The following is a 26,846-nucleotide window of genomic DNA, read 5'->3' as shown; positions in this document are numbered from 1 at the left end:
CCTTAATGCTTGCAATAGTACATCATATACTTTATAGCTTACGATAATACATTAGACACCTTAAAGCTTACGTTAGTGCATCGGATACCTTAAAGCGAGCGATATTACATTGGATACCTGAAAGATTGCGACAGTACATCAAACCTTAAAGCCAGCGATAGTACATCAAATACCTTAAAGCTTACAATAGTAAATCAGATACCTTAAAGCTTGTGATAGTACATCGGATACCTTAAAGCTTTCGACAATACATCATATACCTTAAAGCTTGTGATAGTACGTTGGATACTTTATAACTTGTGATAGTACATCGGATACCTTAAAGCTTGTGACAGTACATCGGATACCTTCACGAATGTAATAGTACTATAGATACCTTAAAGCTTGCGACAGTACATCAGATACCTTAAAGCTTCGAGGGTATATCAGCTACCTTAAAGCGTACGAAAGCACATTAGATACATTAAAGCTTGCGACAGTACATCAGATACCTTAAAGCTTACGATAGTACATTAGATACCTTAAAGCTTACGTTAGTACATCAGATACCTTAAAGCTTGCGATAGAACATCAGATACCTTAAACCTTGTGTCAATAAATCAGATACCCCAAAGCTTCCAATAGAACATCAAATACATTAAAGCTTACGACAGAACATAAGATACCCTAAAGCTTGCGACAGTACATCAGATACCTAAAAGCTTGCATAGAACATCAGATACATTGAAGCTTACGACAGAACATCAGATGCCCTAACGCTTGCGATAGAACATTATATACCTTAAACCTTGCAATAGTACATCAGATACCTTAAAGCTTGCGATAGTACATCATATACCTTAAAGCTTGCGACAGTACATCAGATACCTTAAAGCTTGCAACAGTACATCAGATACTTTAAAGCTTGCGATAGTACAGCAGATACTTTAAAGCTTGCGAGAGTACATAATGTACCTTAAACCTTGCGATAGTAGATCAGATACCTTAAAGCTTGCGACATTACATCAGACACCATAAGCTGGCGATAGTACATCAGATACCTTAAATATTGCAACAGTACATCAGATACCATAAAACTTGCAACTGTACATCAGATACATTAAAGCTTGCAACAGTATATCAAATACCTTAAAGCTTGCGACAGTACATCAGATACCCTAAAGCTTGCGACAGTACATCAGATACCATAAACCTTGCGATAGTTCATCCGAAACCCTAAAATTTGTGACAATAAATCAGATACCCTAAAGCTTGTGACAATAAATCAGATACCTTAAAGCTTGCGACAGTACATCAGTTATCTTAAAGCTTGCGATAGAACATCAGATATCTTAAATTGTGCGATGGTACATCAGATACCTTAAAGCTTGCGATAGTACATCAGATACCTTCAAGCTTGCAATAGTACATCGGATACCTTAAAGCTCGTGAAAGTACATCGGATACCCTAAAGCCTACGATAGTACATTGGATACCTTAAAGTTTGCGACAGTACATCAGATACCTTAAAGCGTGTGACAGTACATCAGATACCTTAAAGCTTTTGATAGTACATCAGATACCTTAAAGCTTTCAACGGTACATGAGATACCTTAACACTTGCGATAGTATATAGAATACCTTAAAGCTTGTGATAGTACATCGGATACCTTAAAGCTTGTAATAGAACATCGGATACCATAAAGCTTGTGATAGTACACCCGATATTTTAAAGAGGGCGATAGTACATAAGATACCTTAAAGTTTGCGACAGTACATCAGATACCTTAAAGCTTGTGATTGTACATCGGATAGCCTAAATCTTACGATAGAACATCAGATACCTTAAAGCTTGCGACAGTACATCAGATACCTAAAAACCTGCGTAGTACATCAGATACATTGAAGCTTGCAACAGTTCATCAGATACATTGAAGCGTGTGATAGTACATCAGATACCTTAAAGCGTGCGACAGTATATTGGAATCCTTAAAGCTTGCGACAGTACATCAGATACCTTAAAGCTTGCAACAATATATTATATACCTTAAAGCGTGCGATAATACAGCAGATACCTTATAGCTTGCGATGGTACAGCAGATACCTTAAAGCTTGCGATGGTACATCAGATACCTTAAAGCTTGCGATGGTACATCGGACACCTTAAAGATTGGAAGGTACATCAGATACCTTAAAGCTTGCGATGGTACATCGGACACCTTAAAGATTGGATGGTACATCAGATACCTTAAAGCTTGCGATGGTACATAAAACACCTTTAAATGTGGGATGGTACATCAGATGCATTAAAACGTGCCATGGTACATCGGACACCTTAAAGCGTGCGATAGTACATCAGATACCTTAAAGCTTGCGATGGTACATCAGATACCTTAAAGCGTGCGATAGTACATCAGATACCTTAAAGCGTGCGATGGTACATCGGACACCTTAAAGCTTGCGATGGTACGTATAATTCCTGAAAGTCTGAAATAGAACATGTGATACCTTTAAGCTTGCGATATTACATTTGATACCTTAAAGCAAGCGATTTTGTATCGAATACCTTAAATCTTGCGATAGTTCATCTCATACCTTAAATATTGTAATAGTACATCTGATACCTTGATGACTGCGAGGGAACATCTGATATTTCTAAGCCTGCAATAGTGCATCTGACACTTTTAAGCCTGCGATAGTACATCTGACACTTTTAAGCCTGCGATAGTACATCTGACACATTTAAGCCTGCGATAGTTCATCCTATTACTTAAGTATTGCGATAAAACTTCTAATATCTCAAAGCGCAGTAGTTAGCGTACACGCTTCTCACTTAAGAGACTTGAATTCGATTCCTGGCCTGTGCGCATGTGAGTTTGGTTTTTGGTCAAAAAGCCGGACAAGTAGATTTCTCAGGGAACTCCGATTACCCCCACAAGACCATACTTTCGCCTAACATTATTATTAATATGTTGTTAGAACTTGTTTCAAAGTCGTTGTAAACTATAAAAGTTTAAACTAAAAAAAACCTTTACTTAAGCATACATTATTTCAAAAAAAATGCCCTGCAGACGTTGACGTGACTTCTTGCCAATGATTTATTATCTATTGATGGAGGCGTTACCCCGGAAACGCTTTGATACAGTCATTTTGTGAAACAGAACGAACGTGTTTGTGTGATTTGTATATAATAATAAAACGTATACACATTCTGATGTCATAAGTACTGAAAGTGATCACATATGAGTGTTTCTAACCGGTTTAAATAATTTCTTAATCAATTGGATTTTACATATAAAAAAGCATTTAGACAAGTGTGGCTGACGAACGATACGAAAGCAGAATACAACACAACTATTATGAACTATTTAAACAATATAACACGAGAAAGGGGTCGATTTGCTTGAATACACGCAGTTGTTATTGCTAAAATCGTATCGTAGATAACATCTCATATAACATTTGGATAATAATAACTTGAACATGAAGGTAAATATTCCATATTATATTTTGAACCTGGGACATGACAATATATAGCTTTGTATTTCAACCTTTTTTATGCAAATCAGGTGTGCAAAGTCGCTTCTGGTTTCAAACCTTACAAACCTTACAAGGCTAGATTAAATAATAGTTTCAAAAAACGGACAGGGAAATATAAGCAATATCATTTATCGGTCGCGTGTACTTACTTAGTGTTTTTTTTTCCTATTTGAGATATGTTTTCTATCTGTTAACTCCGCATCTTTAATAGTGGAATACGGCGCTAACCTCGGTATCCACAATACAGCCTAAACCATCTCAAAGTCCTGGGAATAATAACGGGAGTGGGGCTACTCACTTGAGGATACGTAATGCATGTATCAATAAATACATTGTCCATCATATTGCACTCGTTATATGTCGAAGATAAGTCAGAATATTAATCTCTTACAGGTTACGTTAATGCGACTTTTTATGCAAATGATTCACAATATTATTAATATTATTCAGTATTTAAACAAATTACACTAACCAATGCAGTGAGGCTGAGGCGTAAAAGAAGGGAAAAGGCAAAGAAGAGAATGGCCTTAACCTCAAAACCTTACAAATACACGAGGAGTTTGTTGAGCAAGGAGAGGTCTGGAAAGCTCGAAAGTACCCAGGATGAGGTTGAACAGCACCTAAGGGAAACCCATTCTGATCCACACCAAAACGAAACCCTGGGAGAATGTATTATAATTCAACCAGTGGAAGAGCCAGTCACCCCATTGAATATGAATGAACCAACATGGAAAGGGGTCAATGATGTGGTGAAAAGGGCACGTTCATGCTCAGATCCAGATCCAAGTGGTATCCCATACAAGGTTTACAAGAAATTCCCAAAGCTTTTGCGGACACTGTGGTCTCTCTCGTGTGTAGTGTGGAGGAAAGGAACAATTCCAGAGTGCTGGCAACTGGCCGAGGGCTGTATGGTCCAAAGGAGAAGAACTCCAAAACTGTCAAGCAATTCCGAACCATCTCATTGCTGAGTGTTAAAGGAAAGATATTTGTTGCCATACTTGCCAAGCGAATGACAACATACATGATAGGAAACGAATATGTAGATACCTCTGTCCAAAAGAGAGGACTTCCTGGATTTTCCGGATCCGTAGAACACACCAGCGCACTCACACAACTGCTACATGAGGCAAGGATAAACCAGAAGCATCTCACAGTGAGTAGTATAAATTGACCTAGCCAATGCCTACGGCTTCATACCCCACCAGATAATCAAGGTCGCACTACATCATTACTATATACCAGACAAGGCAAGTAACTTAATTATGAGCTACTTCAGCAACATCAACCTGAGGTTCTCATGTGGCAACTTTACAACAAACTGGTAACCACTCGAGAAAGGAATTGTAACATGATGCATCATCTCTGTCATTTTATTTGTCCTGGGCATGAACATGATTATCAAAGCAGCATAGAGGGAATCAAGAGGCCCACTTACAAACACTGGGATCCGGCTCCCATCAAACAGGGGATTCATGGATGACACGACAGTCACCACAGAAACACATATCCAGGCGAGATGGATCCTCAAAGCGCTTGATGAAGCTGTGTCTTGGGCACGAATGCTATTCAAACCAGTCAATTCAAGGTGTCTGGTAGTAAGGAAAGTAGGGTTGCAAACGAAAATTCGAATATTCGATCAAACGTTTGGTATTCGAATGTCAAACTCGGTATTCGAATATTTGAGAAAAAAGTTTAATAAAGAGAATAAAAAACCGTTTGCCTACAACACTGTTGCTGTTTATAAAGTTGGTTTGTCTTGTTTTTACAACGACTGGCCCCTAATGCCAGAGGTGTGAATGTAATGACAATACACTAAACACGTGTCATATGCCATTTAGTGACTTATTGTCAGGTACTATAAAAAGTCCCCCCTACTTTTACAATACCAGGCTAGGAATCGGCTTTAACACCAATGTGTTGTCTTGGCTGCAAATTAAGCTGTGCAACATAGCTCAAATCGCTGTGATGATATGAATGCCATATGCTACAATAATGTTGTTACATATATGTGCTATAAACTGTTTTCCGTGGTTCGATACAATGTTCGTGCTTTGAAATATAACTGTATATAATAGCGTTTAAGGATATATTTCCTCTATTGATATACAATAGATAAGTTAAATCCACATTTATTTTCCTTTTATTATTTTACTAGCTCCCGAGTTGGTTTGGGTGTTCCATAGTTATATTTAGAGGTCAGTCTCAGAACGAGGCTGCACGTCCTACGGAGAAACCCTCCATTGGCGCAAAACGCTATTTGACTAGGAATCCATCTTATTTTACCAAAAAAATGTTGTTTGTTTGTTTATCATGTATTGGTTATTTCTTCCTGAAAATGGAGAATTTAAAAAAAACTCATTTGGGGAGAATCAGGGTCCGCCGCGCGTACTGGCTACAACAAACTACGGGATTAAAATACCCGGCTATTATTTTAGCGAATAATAACAGAAGTATTCTACATCTTCTAAAATATGTATTCCGGTGATCGAATATTGGAATATTAGATCGAAAGAATTACCGAATATTCGAATATCAAGTTTGCCATTCGTTTGCATCCCTAAAGGAAAGGCATGGTGACTGACATGTTCAAGCTGCACATACATGATGAGAAAATCCGTTCACTTGTCAACAACCCGATCAAGTGTTTGGAGAAATGGTTTGATTCCACACTGAAGGACACCCGCAGCAAAGACAGGCTGAAATAGCAGATTGAAGAGGGGTTAAGGAGGATTGACAAGTCTGAACTCCCGGGAAAGATCAAGGCATGGATCTTCCAGCATCGTCTCTTGCCTAGACTCATCTGGCTATTATTGGTCACGAAATCCCCATCAGCACAGTTGAAAAATTGGAGCAGGCAATTAGCAAGCATCTGATAAGGTGGCTTGGACTTCAACCTTCCTTTACCAATATCAGACTCTATGGCAAGTCAACAAAGCTACAGATGCCCATAAGATCAGTGGAGCAGGAATAGAAGTTAGAACGGGAAGGAAATGGTCAGTGAGCCAGGCTGTAGAACAGGCTGAAAGCAGTCTCAAACACCAGGATATTGTTGGTACTACAAACAAGGGTAGAGAAGGTTTGGGAATCAGTAAGAAGCAGCGGTGTGAGAACCCTGATAACGTAGAGAAGAGAGCCATGGTTCAGGGAAAAGTCCGGAGAGCAGGAGAGGAGGCACGGTCGGCAAAGGCGGTACAACTTGGACCCCAGGGGAATTGGACGAAGTCGAACTTATCTGTGAGGAAAATCACATGGTAGGAGCTATGGAGGTATGAGCCACTTCAACTGAGTTTCCTTCTCCGATCTGTGTATGACATGTTACCCACTCCAACCAATTTTAAGCAGTGGAAGTTATTAGAAGACCCTTCCCGCTTTCTGTATGAGAATTACGGATCGCTGCGGCATATACTATCTTCATGCCCAACAGCTTTGGCGCAAGGGCGGTTTACCTGGAGGCATGACCAGGTTCTAAGAGAGATGGCAAATGTCTTAGAAAATGAGAGGAGGAAAGAGAGATCCTTGAAACAGACAGGCCCCCAGTTAATCAGCTTTGTAAGACAAGGGGATAAGAACCGACAACAACAATGTGTAGCGGCATCCTACAAGAATCGCAAAACTAGGATATGTTGGTTGACCTGGGGAAAAAGTTGAAGTTTCCAGAAGAAGTGGCCCATACCATCCTTCGGCCAGACATAGTTTTTTGGTCCAGGTCTCCAAAGCTGATTGTATTGGTGGAGCTAACAGTACCCTTGTAAGAAAGATGTGAGGAGGCATACAAACTGAAGAAGGGAAAATACCAAGACTTGGTAGACACATGTAGGGAGAGGGGTTGGAAGACGTGGCTCTTCCCAGTGGAAGTTGGATGCAGAGGCTTTCCATCACAGTCAGTGTGGAAAATGCTGGGAGCTGTGGGCATCAAGGGACGAATCAGAAAGACCACCGTCCACGCTCCTGGAAGAGCTGCAGAGAGGGCGTCCAGTTGGCTCTGGCTACGACGCAGTGAACCGACTTGGCAGCCAATATAGACGAGGTAGTGACTGATCACCACTACCTGCCCCGCCATCTAGAGGGTGTACCGAGATAAGGGGCGAAACACCCAGTGACAGATGAGCACTCGGCTGAAGACGTCTATGTTAAGCAGTACAGCTGTATCTTCACAACACCTTTGGCATATTGGCAACGGCAATCTAAGTTAAACTAAAGCCTGTATTAAATAGTTGGGATTGTAATAGAGATATAGTCCACTTCCTTCTCACTACCTACAGTTTTCTTTTCATCCTTGTTTGTGTATCGTGGTTTTGTATTACATTTCTTACTAATTAAAATGACAAATGTCACTGATTCATACAGTTCAACTTACTTTAGTGCGGAATATATCCATGTGTCTTCTTTACAACAGTATTGAATCAAGTTTTAAACGTTATTTATATTGCAATATGTTTGAGATAAGGATAATCCTCCATAGTTTAAATCAAAATTGTGTACTACACCCTATCAAAGAGTGGAGAAAATATCATTAGTTTAGTTTAAGTTTATGTGTTTAGTGGCAAAGTCCTTATAACAGAGCTTACTATCTGATAGGTTTTGTTTAAACTCTTTTCTTTTAGGTTGATTGTGATGAAAGCTGACAGCTTATAGAATCTCGCTCGAGTTCATGTCCTGGGTAGAAACCAGTTATGGTGCCCAGCCCGTAGAATCCTGAACAATGCAAATAGCCTAGGCCCTACCAGATCTCTAATGCACAACCAGCATAGTAGGGCTGATCTAGGAGTGGACGGTAGAGGGGGCACAATTTGGAAGTGCACGCCTCTCCAACGCACCAAATGATTATAAATATAATCCAAATACTATAAAAGGTAGGGACCATCTTCAAGAAAAGTTTTGGTATTTATCTTTACTTTGATGCATTTTGGTTAGTGTGTCCATATACTCATTTTCACTTGAATATTTTTAGATGGGTCAACTCCTGAAAACATAAGTAAGTGTAGCTTTATCATATTCGCTAAAACTAGTGTTCATTTTTATTTCACTATTTGGTCATTTACGGTTAAACTTAAAATCAGTATTTTATTAAGGCAAACTCTAGGAAAAATAGCAGGCAAGAAATTTAAAATTCCTTTGTTTTTATGTCTAAACAAAGTAATACGACTAAAGTGGGTTCTTAGATGTATTGTTCAGTGTATTTCTGACAACCCTATACTGGAACAAAAAAGAACTCCAACCATGGAATGTTTAGTCAAAAGTGCAAACAAGAGTAAAACCAAATACAATTGTTGTTTGACAGTCAATAGCGCAATTATAAACGTAAAGTTATGCAATGGAGGGTATGTGTTGTTATCAACCACTCATAGAATCTAGCCAAAATAAAAAAACTACTCTTCTGCTTATAATGTTTAAAATACTTTCGTTGTGTTCATGAAATATTAACGCTCCGGCCAGAGTTTACAATTTCATAAAGCTCGTAACCAAATTACCTTAAATATTTTACAAAACCCTGGTTTTGATTGCGAAACAATAATAAAGGGTTATTTAAAATATTTTATGCAACAGTACATTTCTGCAAACAATCAATTAACTTCATCAGTGCAGGTCTCTTAACATTTACAAGTATTCCAACTTGCTTTACACTTACTTACCGCTTGTATAACATACCGTACCAGCCAGCTATGATCGCTACGCATATCAGTGAAGAAAACACCCTGGTATGATTATATTTGAATATATTAGCAGTAGTTTGCATGGCTAGTTGAACAACCATCTCATTTCGTAAGACGATTCACAGGATGTTTACATCATCTTAATTACTTAACCTGTCTGATTTGTGAAAACATAATCGTTTTAATTTATTTTCATGAACGGGAAGTTTGCCAACAGCCGAAGTTTGTCCATGAAACAGATACATATCTCGCATTGGTATGATGAAAGCAACTTTGCAGGATCTTTAGGTAACATACACCTTATAAAACCTCCACTTGGAACTCTTCAATTGTAATGCTTTAGCCTAATAGTATGATGTAAATCACACGACTACCATTCGTTTGAGGGTTCTAATGACAAGTTTAAAAACATTCAGAAGGACAAATATTTATTTCATTCTTTTATTTTTGATTTCATTAGCTGACATAAACATTTTATTTTTTTCAACATAAAGTAATTAAATATATCTGTACATATACATACTAGCTTCATTGACGATTTCATTACATGCAGGCTATCTACAACAGCTGGTTGGGAATTTCAAATTCTTATCATTTCAATCAGAGACGGTCAAACATTGTGATTGTTTTGGTATATTTTGAAACGATTAAAGTAAATATTAATAAAAAGTCTTGAACATTTTCCAGAACGATTTGATTTGATTGAAAATGCTTAACACATTACAATAATTTTGTATTACCACGTGGCTATTTAAGGACAATTTGAGTATGTATGTTTATAATGGGATCAATAATGTATCATTATAGATTAATTTTGTCTTTTGAGTTATGACGTTTTTTTCAATAATTATGAAATGGGTGTAGTTTTATCATTTTTTGTTGACTGTAAATTAATCTAAAATGAAGCTGATTTTAGTTATCAAAATAATGTCATTAGCGTTTACTACCTTCAATGAACACTTGTTATGGTTGTTAAAAAAACATTTACATTAACGCATTACGGCTTCATGAGGTAAACGAGTGTCTGTGTCCGCTAACCTTTAATCAATAGGTTGTTTGTAAGAATAGCTGATTTATTTCGATGCTCAAATCGATGAACCTCAAATCGATGAACCTTCATTAACAGTAAGTTTAGATCTTAAATATGTTATTTTTATTCATTAAACTTTTAGCCGAACATTCCTTCGATGTGTTATCTCAATGTTATTGCGAAATATCGGATGCAGTAGTTTGAATGAGAGATTTAATTAAAAGTTCAAACATTAATTTTTAATTATGCGGTAATGTTGTATTTTGAAAACATCAGGACATACACATCACACAAAATTAACAAATCGGTTGATTTACTGGTTTAAATAACATTATTTATATCCTTTACATGTGTCATTATTGCAAAATTACTTTAAACGGTATATAATCGTATATCTTAGGTAGTATTAATTTAAAAAGAAGATGGGCATTGAAAAAAGAAAACCTGTTGCCACCAAAATAAAACATACATACATTGTTCTAATAACATTGACATATTTCGTTGTGTTTGATGGCGATAATTAAAAGAAACGCTTGTTTTTAATATACCTTTTAGACATGAGCATTATTTTAAATGTGAGTAAATTTAATTATTTGTGTAACAAACACGAAACACAATTACATCCTTAAAGGACAACAGGGGTTAGCATATATATCGCCGCCTGATACCATGACATTTGAGATATGAGTATATCAGTCCATCATAGTGAGCCCGTCAACAGTCGCAGTTTCCTAAACTTGGTATCATATTGCATACATACCACGAGATGTAATATACACGCCACGTTCACCTAATTTTAGAAAATGACTGACCTTGAACGCTTTGCAAATTCAGACTGAATTTTGATTTAAACCTTCTTCCTTTAATCCTACTTACTGATATTTATTATCATAATTTGGAATTTGGGCGACCATATTGGATGAACTCATAATTTGTTCGGAGCTTTCATAGATTATAATCACAACTTCTTGTACGAATTTTAAATTTATAAGCCAAAAATAAGTGTACACTTTCTTTCGCAATATGACCCTATGACTTTATGGAAATATTTATATGACATATACTATTCACATATTCTGCGGTCCCACAATGGCTATGGTACATGCAAATTTGCTATACCGTACGTCTATTCTGGGGTATTGTGATTTCTACAATTCAAGCACACTGGCAATACTACAGGTGTAATCTTCGGTCAGATAATAAATGCAGTACGTGCACACTTGGAATACTGTATGTCTATTATTCTGTCCGATAGTGACTGCGGTACACGCACACCCATTTGCTATTTTTTTACTTATAAATTAAGGTTAAATAATGGTTACGGTTCAAGTACATTTGTTATACTTTAATTTTAAACTAGGGGTCATATAATGACTACGGTACATGCACATTTGCTATACTTTACTTCTAAACTTTGGTCCTATAATGGCAACGGTATATGCACTCTTGCTATACTATACATCTATTCTGGGGTCCTATAATGGCTACGGTACATGCATATTTGCTATTATATCCGTCTATGCAGCGGTCCTATAATGGCAACGGAACATACACATTTGCTATACTATCTGTCTATTCAGTGGCCCCATAATGGCTACTGAATATGCACATATGCTATACTCTCTGTTTATTCAGTGTGACTATAATGGCAACAGTCCATGCACAATTTCTTTACCGTATGTATATTCTGGGGTCCTGTAATGTCTACATAACAAACACATTTACAATACTAAATGTCCTCTGAGGTCGGAAAATGACTACGGTACATTCACACTTGATATACTGTAGGTATATTTTGCGGAGCAATAAAGACTACGGTACACACACACTTGCTATACTGTACGTCTATTATTTTGTCCGATAATGGCTACGGTACATGCAAACTTGCTACACTGTGTGTATATTCTGCGGTCCTATAATTGCTACGGTACTTGCACACTTGTTATACTGTACGTATATTCTGCGGCCCGATCATAACTACGGTACACGCTTATTTGCTATACTTTACTTCTAAACTCAGGTCATATAATGACTACGGTACATGCACATTTGCTATACCGTACAGCTATTCTGCGGTTCGACAATGCCTACGGTACGTACACATTTGTTATACTGTACTTATATTCTGCAGACCGACAATGCCTACGGTACATGCACATTTGCTATACTGTACGTCTATTCTGCGGTCCGACAATGCCTACGGTACATGCACATTTGCTATACTGTACGTCAAATCTGCGGTCCTATTATGGCTACGGTAGATGCACATTTGCTATACTGTACGGACTATTCTGCGGACCTGCAATGGCTACGGTACATGCATGTTTGCTTTACTGTACATCAATTCAGCGGTCCTAAAATGGCTACAGTACATGCATATTTGCTATACTGTACATCAATGCAGCGGTCCTAAAATGGCTACAGTACATGCGCATTTGCTAAACTATACGTCAATTCTGCGGTCCTATAATGGCTGCGGTACATGCAAACTTGCTATACAGTACGTTTTTGATGGGGTGCTAAAATAGCTACGGTAGATGCACTTTTGCTTTACTCTACGTCAATTCTGCGGTACGATAATGGCTACGGTACACGCACATTTGCTTTACTATATGTTTTCTCTTCGGTCCTATAATGGCTACGGTACATGCATATTTACTGTTATTGCAACATATACAGCCAATGTACCGTATCCGAAACCTCGTGCAAGCATTCCAACTTGTAATATCCCTTTCACTCGATTTAATTTAGACTATCCCTTTTATTCAATCCAACAGGAAATTTCCGTTATTCAATAATTGTTGTCACCGAGGCAATAGCAATTCGAATATCATGAAGTATAGCGTTAGGAATTTTAATATGTACTGTTGAATATCGCTATGTGTGTAAACAATAATTTTATGAATACGCTTCAATAACACAATTATACAACTCACTTAAATTAATGTGTTTCATTTGAATGAACAATTTTAATATTTCTTAATTCAAATAAATAAATACATAGTTCATGCAGTTTAAATTATAGCCATTAATGCAAAAATTGTTTAATTGTCTTTCTAACATCTTTATACTACCTTATATTTATTTATTTTTTACTTAAATATATAAATAAAGCGCAAATTACTATCGATCCGAATTCATTAAATGTTAATCACTGCTTTGCTAATGTATAATGCATCTAAAGAACTAACATCCAAATAAGGTATACATGTACTACCAAAATACCATGATAGTGACACAATAATATAAAGTATCAATGGTGTCACAGCGGGAAAATATAGGTCAAGATCAATACTATGTTGAACTGGCAATGTTATACAACAGCTCGGTTTTCGCCATACTTTTAATATAGCAGGATTTTAAATAAAACAACAGCATATGTGGTGAACTGTTGAAACATTAAAATGCATTGATACGTTAACTCATGTTCACGGTTCAATTGTGTTTGGAAATCCATACATCCATACATGGAATGTAACTGAAAAGCGACAAACAGTCCGTAGTCCAAGCAAAAAACATTTATAATAACCTAATCATACCCATTATTCTGGTATCTTATCAAAACACTTAATTACGTTGGGCTCTTAAACTAATGGTTCAACCATGACCCAACACCTTAACGAATAGGTAAGACTAAACCTTTTCTATGTTCGTAGTTACCTTTATTATTATTATTATTGAAATCACAACAAAAACATCAACAGCAATGTTACCTATATGAAAATTACCTAAAATTATCTGTCATCTTAAAATACTGTCATCAAACAGACATTGCAAAACTTCAAATATAATAAAAAATACACAGCAAATATAACATATTTCTCTAGTAGGAATAACACCTTAGATATCATTTGATACATACCAAACATTGAAATACTTTCACTTTAACTCTACAATTGGTGTAGACTTCTACACAACAATATCATTCAGAAGAATGTCAAGGGTAGCAGCCTATACAAAGATCAGAAGCGGAGCAGACAACACCAAAGTAATGCAACAAATCAAAGGACTTCGTATATACTTGGCAAATTCAAATAACCAAACATTTCAATGTCAACGGATAGTTCAAACAGATATGGCATTGAGTTACTAGCAGCAAACACCTGGAAGAAAACCTTACAATGATTTTGTACAATTCAGAGCACAACAGTCTCATGAATTGAGCCTCATACAAAGTTGTTACCAGGCCAGTGCAATGACCTTAGCTTCATCAATATCATTTGTTGTATATAATGAATTAATGACAGGATCGTACCTTTCGTACGTTCATGTAGTTTAATCGCTCAGTAACAATTTTGCAATTTCTATAAAGCGAGATACCAAACAGTCAAGATACTTTAAATTACCTTCAAGCTTTCACAAACGCCTGGTTTAGTGTGCGGTCAAACTAAAGGGTTATTATAAATGGTCTGACATACGTTTATTTCTGCAAACAATCATAATTTAATATGATTGTCTTAACTTTTTAAAAATAAAAACACTATTAAAGTATTAACTTACTTCATCATAATATTTTTAGTTGACATCTAAACAGTATTCATATATGCACACACTTTTTCACCAATTTCAAACGTACCAGACAGATACGATCGCCTTCCGATTGTCAGTGACGAATACACCCGGGCGTTGAGCCAACATCTCAGGAAGTTTACATCATCTTAAGAAACTAGATAGTTTTCCCTGTCTGACTTGTTTTTACACTTGAACAGTAATGTTACAAAAAAGTTAGTATCAGGTTATCAAAACAGGTTTTATAAGGTAAACGATATTCTTTATCCGCTCACACTCAATCAAAAATAGAATTTGTTGGTAAGAATATCATATTGTTCGGATGACAATTTAGATTTATGAGTTTTATATAACCTAAGACATGTTATTGTTAATCATTTACCCATTACCACGCAATTGTTATCCAAAGATTTCCTCGATATATCAGATAATTATATATTATACCTTACATAAATGTGTCCCTTCTTTGTGTAAATAAAGTTGATCGGTCCATATATCAATGATTTTAATAAAAATCCAGTGTTCATGACGTCAGCGGACCATATCCTATTTTTAACCAGGCCGGACCTCACCAAAAATAATATGGACCGCTGACGTCATACAAAATGGACCGCTGACCTCATAAGAGTGCTGCTTGTTAATTTCATAGCGACATTTTTTTCGCAAGTAAACATTATTAGATTTGTTCAATAAAACACATCAAATGCACATTTAGAAAATAAGCGGTAAAAAAGTGTTCGGTATAATATAAGAAATATAACACACCACTTCGGACCACGTGGCATTATAAGGACCGGCCCGTCTAACGCCTCGGTCCATATACACCTTCGGGGGCTGACTGGCCGGTCCTTATAATTTCATATGACCCTCAGTGGTGTGTAATATTTCTTAAATAGAATATAACTAGTTTTAAACGTCATAGTATGTTTGAGTTCTTTTCTCTATACATTGATACATTCAGATAATTTATACACATACACATTGCTCTTGTTTCTACTGTATTCATTTGAAATACAAATTTTACTTTTTGTGAATGGTAAAACATAGATGGTTATACTATCCCACGGCAATTATGTTCGAAGTTAAACAAAAGCTTTGTTACTTCACATACATGACGGACCTCAGAAAAAAGCATATTGTTTTCATCATTTGTTTAATTCATATTCAAAATCAGATAGTTTGGATCTTCTTAACGGTTGAAATTACTCCTCAATGAAAACATGTGTTTATAACGATATATAAAACTTTTTAAAAAACTAGTGTCAAGTGTGCATTGAGTTAATTTGATCACATTATCAAATTATCATAAGTTTTAAAAATAATTTCTGTCAGACGCTATCCTTTACGGAGGCGAAAGCCTAGTCCGTTAATGAGTAAAGACATGCGCATGGTCTTTATATTGTATCGATATTATACATACACTATATAAAACTGTGCTTTTGAAATGGAAAATACTAGCTATAAACGTAGCGGCGTTATACGTTGTACTCTGCTCAAGAGTGTTGTACTTGGTACGCGGTACACTAAAATTCAATATTGGCATATTTTGGTACCTATACTTGCATTATATATATTAGCTGTTCGCGTAGAACATGAAGGAGTATCAGTTCTTAAGGGGAGTGTTTGACCTCATGTATAGGAAGTCATCGGTCTGTCAATTTGGAAATATATAACAATCAACCTTCTATAGTATTTACCCTCTGCGAAAACATTCCCCTACCACTACGGAATGAACACGTTCACCTCATCTTTTTGACGGATCATGTTATGTTTAAGGGTTACCCTTTCGCAATGATGCAAATAGCTACCAATCATTTTATCGTTTTAGGTGGTTTTGTCTATAGTAAATTTTGCGATACGGTTAATTGCTGTTTATCCTCAATCAAGACGTATGTTAAGGTCATGGAACACTACATTCAGTCACAGTTGTTTGTTACATTACTACCAAAATGAGGCAGGTTATGAAATTAACCCAAAGCATGTAGGAACGAAGATGTAGTTTCATTGAGAACGTTTGCATTGCACAGCTGGTTTTTATGCACTAGGATTTGAAAAAATATGTGTACAAGCTTATGAGGCGAATACTAAACAAGCACTACTAAACAAAGTGTGTGTATTTGATCAGTATCAAAACTGCAAGTTTAAAAAAGCTCTGTTTCATAAAGTTTTTCTCAGGCCAGTATGCAAAAAGTTTTTCCATAGCTAGATAGTTTTACTCTTGCTGTACTGAAATGATATAATTTTGATCCGTTCGCCGCAAACAAAATAAAAGGATAAGCTATCGTTTACAAGTATTTTCCGCAAATTCAACCATATTAATGATAAACATTTTGTAATCTGAAATAGTCGCTCTCTTTGCCATAAGCTCTTTTAACGAATCATATTACCCCTGCCAGTAGTATAATTTCCCTGTTTTTGCAATAAATACGATATTCGAAAAGTTTTTGTGACATTTATACGTGTTCCATTATTCATAAGACATGATAAATATAATAAGTATGCATTTGCAGTGTATGATGCCGACAGTTTCTCCCAGTTTACGCTTCAGGTAACACTTTGTATATGTGTTTGTCAAATGAAGATATTGTGAGAACTGTGCTATGAGCGTTGTCTTCTGGCATTGCGTTTCTTGTGTTGATGTGGTTAGTATATCCTACTTGGCATGTTCCTGTCCATTTATGTCCAATATCTAAATAAATCAAATCTGTACAGTTCTAAACTCTGCGCTATGAAATAAATGGACCCCCCCCCCCCACCAACACACACACGCACCCATCTACCACCACTAGACATGTTCACGTTATATTTCTTCAAGGACTATGCAATAACTCCTGGCTAACCGTTTTGAATTGGTTCACATAAGTACCAATCGAGAATAAAGTTTCATGTGGTCTTTAAGGTAGTGATGCGTATTCTTATCGAAAGATGAATTCAATTCCTATCGAGCACGTTTTTCAATCAAAGGAGTATGTAACATTACACGCACATGTGTGTAGCTTAAGGGGATAACGAGATGATTCAACCAGAAAAAACAACGAATCAGTTGCCCTGGCGAATACTTAACACAGGTTATGAGATAATTATCGGTCTTAGAGGCTGAAAAAATCACATTCAGGGAAACGCGCTGAAACGACAGATTGAGTATTTCTGTCATGCCCCAAAAATACATGCTTGTGTGTTTTCTTAATAAAAAGCGTATTGAATTACCACCAAGGGTTTCATTAGTTGCGTTTTTAGGAAAAAATGTGATAATGGCCGGACATTCCAACATCAGCCTTAAGCAACAAATGACAACAACAGCTTAGAATGATACTTGATTGGGACAAGATACTATCACCCAATTTCTTAGGAACGGTTTTCAGAGATGTCGCAAGGTGATGCTCAAGAAACTAAGAAACTAATAACACCCTCTTCTCAAATAATAATAACAATACATGGTTTAAATGAGTACATTGGAGCTTGACGTCGTTCATAATGAAAGATTTAGCCATTTTAGTCTAAAATAATACATTTTTATATTCTTTCTCGGATATTGACATAAAAAGTAAACATGAACACATATTATTAATGAAAATAGGATATATACTTTATTTATAGGATTAAGTGATATAATATGTTAACAGAAACGATTTTATCATTAAACCATGATATATTGTTTCAGCATACGCACACTCCATTTAGATATGAACTGAAATATCATGAAAGATTGGTTAAAATTTTATACTTATCTCAAGTCAAATTGAAAATGGTCACATGTTATCATTTAACTCCAGCCAGAGTAAAATGCTCAAGTTATCATTCACTTATAGTCTCCAATCATTTGCACGTTAAACTACAATAGATCCACAATTTCAAATAATCTAGGAGAATCTGGGACCTACATTCACTGTACTTTGTATCTTATTGTACCCTTTGAGTTAATGAAGGCCTGCCCGCACATCATGACTGCAAAATGGCTTGACTGCGGCATGACACCAGCACGACATAAATTGTATTAAAATTTCCCTAAAGGAGATGAGTCAGGAGTAACTGTAAGTTTCAGTGAAATCCAGGTATTAAAAGAATCGACGAAACAGAGATCCGGATGCAATTCCATAGCTTTTTGCAAAGACACCTCTTTAATCAGTATACCATGTTAGGCAAGTTGATAGCGTATCAGATCTTAATTATGCGTTTTGCAAAACTTTTACAACCTTTAGTAAGAACGCTTTAACAACAACATTTGATATTGACTATATTTGTTTCATAGTTGTGTTTCATATTATAAACAAACTAACCGAGTTTCAGATTTTCCACACAAAAAATAGAATTATTATTTCCATTTGACATAAAACATTAAACTTGAACAGTGCGCGCCAGGTGTGCCCCGTCTATATTCGCTTCTATTATATGCATATCAATTTCCTGTTCCATATTCAACAGTGAAAATACAGCACACCGTTTTGAGAAATCCGTATCACCATTCTGTCGTTTTCTGATTCCGTATCATACGAGTACCGTGTGTAGGCCATAACCTATAGGACCTACTTTCTTGTCTAATAGCGAACTCGAAAAGAACTTCCTAAATTTAGATACATAACATGAACTAGTTTTTTACTAACCTTCAAATGTTAAGTTATTTTTCATCACAGTCCAAATGAGAAAAAGAAAAAAATACCAAATTAATCTAATAACTGATAAAATATTTAATAAAATTATAATAGTTTACGTCATAGAGCTTCAATGTATATCATGTGACCTGTTTTCGTCTGAAACCTAAGTGTGTAAATTTCGGTTACGCTCTCTACAATGACTGTGCATTGAAATATTGATTAACTTTCAAGTTTTTTGGAAAATAAAGAAAATGGAAATATCGACAATGAAACAAAGTTAGTGGAAAATATTTGAAATGAAAATGGTCAAGCCAAGCTGAGCTAGCTGCTACAGAACCAAACAAAACAAGAACCCCAGTATTTTTGGACATTAACGATGAAGAGAAAAAACAACTTATGCAAAAAGGAACAACAAGAACACAGATAGGAAAACGGATTATTGAGGCAGACAATTACAACGCTGGTTATCACAGCCACCAGGATTTGACACCCGCGATATCTAGGTGATAACACCAAAAGAGTTGGACAACTATATTGGCAGCTTCCGCCTGTCAATGCGGAAAGGTGATGGGTCCGAATACGAACCTGATTCGCTTACAAGCTATCATCGTGAAATAGACAGGTAAAAATGTTGATAACTTATTTAATAAAACATTAATCAAAAAATAAATCAATAAAGATATTTGCTTCATATTTTTAAAATAAACTTGAATGATGTTGAATTCCATGAACACGGTAATGTACAATTGACATGTTTATTTAATAAAATTATTCCATAAAAAATGTTGAAACACAATTAAAATGTATATATTTGTTTCAACTAAAATGTAAAATTAACATTGCAATTTAAAATTAAGACATCCAGTTGTATTACAATGATCATAAATTAATAAAGCCATGTCGACCACATTATACGATAAGGGTATCACAAAAGAGTTGAAATAAAACTATAATCTTAATATTATTATACTAAAATGATAGCTCTTCTCAAACCAGAGTGTAAATGATAAAGTGTTCTTCCCAGCTTGTGGTAAATGATAACCTCGGTTTTCACTAATATTTTCCTCTTGTTCACCCGGTTAAAATTCCCTTTTCGGCCTGTAAGTGCTTCAATAGAGTCAGATATCAATTGGTCGTTGTAAAATGTCCCTGTTTTATGCTTACATCCGATATTAATTACATTTATGAATTTAAATTTATTTATAAGTCACGGTAAACATAATTCGTCTATATTTACAGTGGATAATATACATAGTTTGTCACAGTTTACGCTTCAACAGCAACTTTGTGTACTATGTTGATTACAGGGTTCTGTAGATTGATGCGCAAGGTGACCTCTCATGAATGAGTCCATCCAAAAAAGTGGTCACATGTCACGGGGGTGAATCGACGATTTGCGTCGAGCAGGGTGGAGAAAAACAGCTGAGATACTCGTCGACGGAGAAGGTAGAGGTGCAATTAAACGTCACCCTGGATGGAAATGTAAGGTCTTCTGTCTGAGATATTGTTAAGACCGTCGTTAGTGCCTTTCCGTTGCAGAAGCAAAAAACAAATCGATCCCTTATTTATTCTTATCTCTGAAAAATGCACATGATATTGGGCTAGTTAGAGGCGAAGTAACATCATCCTGTGAAAGAGTAACTTCAACTAGCAGAAAGGAACGGTTCAAAGTAAGGACAGTCCCCTTTCGGGTATCTAAATAAACTTGATAGCAGACAAGCACATCCAGGAATGGTAGGTCATAAATGACGATCGGGCTCCGTGCCTACTTAACAGCCAATCTGATTTAGGCCCTTAAGCCAACCTTCTTTATAAATATCTAGACGGTTATACTTGAACCGAGTGTATAAACGTCTTGTGTTTAGCGCAGCCCGCTCCCCTGCAGGAATTTCTCCCCGTCCTTGATAGGCACGTCGGATATTCAAAATGTAACTTACTTTTGTTCATTAAGGGCCACACTTGTAAAATCAGAGGGCGGCAATAATGTTAAATGACGTCATAACGCCGACCGGTCAATTTCAAATTATACGTCAGTTTCTCTTTGTAGAAAATATAGGGACAAAGTAAATTTTGCTTTTAAAATTATTACGATTTTAGTAAACATGAATTTTTGAATACCGCTTTTATATCAAATGTTGTCATTGCACCAGTCGCATAAGAATACGAGTTATTAGTTAAGGAAGTATATAAGAGGTAATTTAGAGGAAGACGACGAAAGGCAAATATCGTTCTTTATAAAAAATAAACTGATTTCCTATTTTTTAAATATTATTACGCCTGGTAAAACTGATGATTTGCATGTAAGCAGTACTGAATGATTAATTGATTTAATCTTGTTGACAAGTTAATAGCTACATGTGCTAGCTGTGAATTGTAGATTTAAAACTAAATGAATCCACTTTGAATTATAAACAGGTAACATTTCGCTTGTATGTGCAGAAAAAAATGTTATATTAAACAGTTGTTTCAGCTAAAAATATGATAGCTATAGGTTCGAAAACAATGCTATTCACATTTTTAAAATATTTAGATAGCATGTAAAAGTAGCATTTGATATTTCAACACTCGTTTGATCTGAGATTAAATTACCTCATTTGCATTGCCCCCGTGGGAAGACAGCATGTTCGCACGCATGGTAACTGTCATCCGTGTATTAGACATAATATTTATCTCATCTAGGTAGTCGCTGGTTTCACTGAAACAGTCCTATGACTAAGGATGCAATTACCTCATTTGCATTAAGCTACCAGATGTGCTCCCGTAAAACATATTGCCAATGATATAACACAACAGCTGTTTGCAAATATGAATTAAATATTTGAATACGGCAATTATCATTAAGGAAAAAGAATGAATAGTTGCGTGGATGTTGATTCACTCAAAATGCAATTGCAATTTACCTTCCACATGGACCACTTCGAGGTCACAGAAATAGTCATTTTAGGGTCAGAGTATGAAACTATACGACAGTTGAATTTCTCAATAGTTGCATCTTCCTGTAGGGAATATTTGTGAAAGTCATAGTTTCATTGCATTAAAGCATGTCAAAGATGGTTTACACCGCTTTTGCTGTAAGTGTTTCATAAAAATAATATCTTAATGCATGGCATGTATCTATTTCATACAGTGCATTATGATAGCACAAAAATTGCTTCTTAAATGTAAACGATGTAAAAGTTGAGAAAATGCAATGTCAAATAACATACCCCAAATCCTCAAACAACTGAATGTTCTGTCTGTTCTCGTCCAATCTATGTTAATTAGATTTGTTCAGGAAGAAACCCATTTGTGTGTATCTATGTTAAGGTTCTTTAAAATTAAATGTCTTCTTTAAGATGGTATCAATATTAGACTGTTTTACTCTTAAATGTTTATCTTAAATACAATGTAATTATTTTCTGATATACTTTATATTGACATAAACATTAAGCATTCCAAAATCAGAGTCAAAATTATTTAAATGTAAAAATACAAATATGACCAATATTGACAGCATGAATTTATTACTTATTTCCTCATTTTATTTGAAAAAAGTCATACAATTATTGAAATCACTAAGCAGTTGTGCTAGATTTAATCTGTTTAACTGTACTAAAAGCCAAGCTTTAACCATACAACGTCCCTTCTTAAGCTAATCGAGATTCATATAGACTCTACTTCATCAAAGTCAGTTCCAAATAAACATAAATGACGCTAGGATGAGGTATATTATGTGTGAGGCAAACATCAAAGCAGCTCTTTACAATCAGAAATCCTAACGCAAAGGCTCTTTGACAAACCCTTCCAATTGTGACTTAAAAGAGCACATGCAGAGTCAAACGACCTGATGCGTAATTCAGGTTAAACCTTATATGTGTCACAAAAGCTAGGTTGGCTATCAAAATCCCATTCAACGAAGAATGCGAAGTTCCTATAATAATAATCCTACTCGGTGCCAAAGGGAATCCATGAAATACAGTTAGTACAGTATCCCTTATTTTGCATTGTATTATTGATATACAATAGGGGTGGGTCACACGTTTTAAAACATTGGAAATAGGTCATTCCAAGATTATTTATTTATCTTTAAAAATCATGCGTTCCTACTATTCAAAGTATTTAAAAAAGAAACATTTATCAAACCGAAATGGATGCGGTTTCATGACATAAGTTATTGTCAAGTTATTTTATAGTTAAAGGTTTATCATACCGTTCAAACACGCACCAGACATCCCAAGTGCCAAGTGCAAACACTGCGCACGTTGCAAAGTCTTACAACACATGATGTAATTCAATTCCGCACAGCTGTGCGATTTTGCACGCTATGCTTGTTCAAATATTCAATATGCATGTAACACTTACTGCAACGATAGCGGTTATTTTTCGTTTTCATATCTGAAACGCTACTTTAACATAATCTATTTTAAAAGGACAAGTGTCATTAAGACGTGGACGTCACTTCCTTTTTTTGTATTTTATTTACCTAATGATGGAGGCGGAACATCAAACAATGTGTGATTGTTTTACAAACTAACATAGACATTAACCATTAAGCGATCAAACGTACTGATAATTATCCCACATTAACGAATTTTAAACGGTTAAAATAAATATCATAACAAAAATAAGAACAAAAAATGAATTGCACTTGCAATTCGACACAATAAAGGTGTCGATTAGTTTCAGTGAAAGCAATTGCAATTAAAAAAAATCTTATCGCGGGTAGCATTTGATATTATGTTAAGGTACTAAATAAAAAAATGAATTTAAATATTCAATCATATGTTTTGAACAAGTATGTTCATTGCCCGGAACATGATGCTTGCATGCCCTACATGGCTAAATAAAACAAAAGTTACACCGAACGGGCCAGGGAATGAAGCTTGCATACCCTTCATGACTAGATAAAAAAAGTAGTTACATCGAACGGGCCAGGGAATGAAGCTTACATACCATTCATTACTAGATAAACTGGGGAATGGAGCTTGCATACTCTACATGACTAGATAAAACTGTAATTACACCGAACGGTCTAGGGAATAAAGCTTGCATACCATACATGATTAGATAAAGATGTAGTTACACCGAACGGGCTAGGGAATAAAGCTTGCATGCCCTTCATGACTAGATAAAACTGTAGTTACACCGAACGGTCTAGGGAATGAAGCTTGCATACCTTACATGACTAGATAAAACTGTTGTTACACCAAACGGGCCAGGAAAAGTGTTTACAAACCTTTAATTCCTAGATAATTCAAAAGTAACCCCAAACGGTTCAGGAAAGGGAACTTACATACAATGCATGGTTAGATAAAGCAATATTTACACCAAACAGCCAAGGAAATGAATTGTACATACCCTACATGGCGCAATAAAACAATAGCTTAACCAAACGAGCCGGAAGATGAAGTCTACATACCCTACATGGCTAGATGAAATAAAAGCTCCACTAAACAGCCAATGAAATGAAGCTTACATATCCTACATGGCTAGATGAAATAAAAGCTCCATTAAACAGCCAATGAAATGATGCTTACATACTCGACATGGCTAGATGAAATAAAAGCTCCACTAAACAGCCAATAAAATGAAGCTTACATATCCTACATGGCTAGATGAAATAAAAGCTCCACTAAACAGCCAATGAAATGAAGCTTACATACCCTACATGGCTAGATGAAATAAAAGCTCCACTAAACAGCCAATGAAATGAAGCTTACATATCCTACATGGCTAGATGAAATAAAAGCTCCACTAAACAGCCAATGAAATGAAGCTTACATACCCTACATGGCTATATGAAATAAAAGCTCCACTAAACAGCCAATGAAATGAAGCTTACATATCCTACATGGCTAGATGAAATAAAAGCTCCACTAAACAGCCAATGAAATGAAGCTTACATATCCTACATGGCTAGATGAAATAAAAGCTCCACTAAACAGCCAATGAAATGAAGCTTACATACCCTACATGGCTAGATGAAATAAAAGCTCCACTAAACAGCCAATGAAATGAAGCTTACATACCCTACATGGCTAAATGAAATAAAAGCTCCACTAAACAGCCAATGAAATGAAGCTTACATACTCGACATGGCTAGATGAAATAAAAGCTCCACTAAACAGCCAATGAAATGAAGCTTACATATCCTACATGGCTAGATGAAACAATAGCAAACGGACCAAGAAATAAATCCTATAAACCCTACACGGCCAGATAAAACAAAACGTTGACCAAACGGCCAAGGAAATGAAGCTTACATACCCTATACGGCCAGAAAGAAATACTTTCACCAAACGGGCCAGGAAATGAAGCCTGCATACCCTACATGACTTGATAAAACAGTAATTACACCAAACGGGCAAGGAAATGAAGCCTATATACCCTACATGGCTAAATAAAACAAAAGTATGAATTATTATTGACATTTATGTTTACTTGTTTATTTAATGGGATCTGTTTTACATAAACAATTAAATAAGTTCTGTCCATGACACTTCTGAGGTTACCCGTATGTGTAAGCCGAGAAGAATATTAATATACTTTTCATATTCACGTCGCGTCATTTTGTAATTTATTTTCAATTGATTAAACGGACAAATATCAATGAGTTACATAAGTAATGGTCAACTTACTTTAGCGCGGAATATATCCATAGTGTCTTCCTCACAAAACACGTCAAACAAGTTTAAATAGAAGCTGTGTTTTACATGCTTGTGATACTGATAATCTGTCTTACTATAAATAAAAACACATACAAAACACTACAAGCCGCATTTGCGTATCTGTCCACTTGAATCCTTTAAAAGTGAATCAAAAGTTCCATTTCTATGTTCATAAACCAGCACAATGCGAATGAATACGGTTCCGCGTCAAGTATAAGAAGTTTTATTTGTCTGACTATTTAGGGTTTACTCTTTCCATACGTTTAAAGCAAACTTTGAAATTGCCTATCGGGTGACAAATTAGATGCAGTTTCATCCGCTGAATGCTTTTTCAAAAACTTCTTTGCAGCAGCTTTTACTGTTGTGGTATACTCTTGATGCTTGTTTATTCCAATGTATACATTACATTAAAACTGTTCATTTAGTGTCTGTGTCCTATTGTTTGAATAACTTATGGCCATACTATTTCAATGACTCACGCAACTTATGGCTAAGCGTAAATATGTACATATCTGCATTTAATGATATTTTATAAGAGGGTTAAAACGAAGATAATAAACCATACACAAACACAAAACACTATATGGCCAGTTGTTAATCATTTCTTAAAGAAGATAGATTTATAACAAAGATGTTTCGATGAACATTTATGAACATTTATAGTATATACAATTATATATATTTATAGCGATGACATGAGTATGTGGACTGTATAGGATTAAGGAGATCACTTGCATTTTATAACTAGCATTAACTGTTGAATAGAGGTATATTTACAGGCCGTCCTTTTACTGTATTGCATATACAATCTTAATTATACTACTTAATTGCATGCGATCTCTTTGAAAGCAATATATTGTGTATAAGAAATACCTTGTATACAAACTCCCTCATT

The 26,846-nt window shown here is 35.6% G+C and overlaps 1 protein-coding gene across 2 annotated transcripts in view; it reads right to left on the bottom strand.

The window, feature by feature from the left end:
• The window catches only part of LOC128221831 (uncharacterized), a 67,189-nt gene extending 41,029 nt beyond the window's left edge, over positions 1 to 26,160 (bottom strand). For both annotated transcript variants that reach the window (XM_052930433.1, XM_052930434.1), the window contains exon 1: positions 25,922 to 26,160. The gene's annotated coding sequence lies outside the window, so the exon portion shown is untranslated. The remainder of the gene's footprint in view (positions 1 to 25,921) is intronic.
• Positions 26,161 to 26,846: the final 686 nt, after the last annotated feature.

This window comes from Mya arenaria, chromosome 16 (assembly GCF_026914265.1).
Source record: "Mya arenaria isolate MELC-2E11 chromosome 16, ASM2691426v1".
Taxonomy (NCBI): Eukaryota; Metazoa; Mollusca; class Bivalvia; order Myida; family Myidae; genus Mya; species Mya arenaria.
The sequence above is the reverse complement of the archived record's forward strand: the minus strand, read 5'-3'. Positions and strand labels throughout refer to the sequence as shown.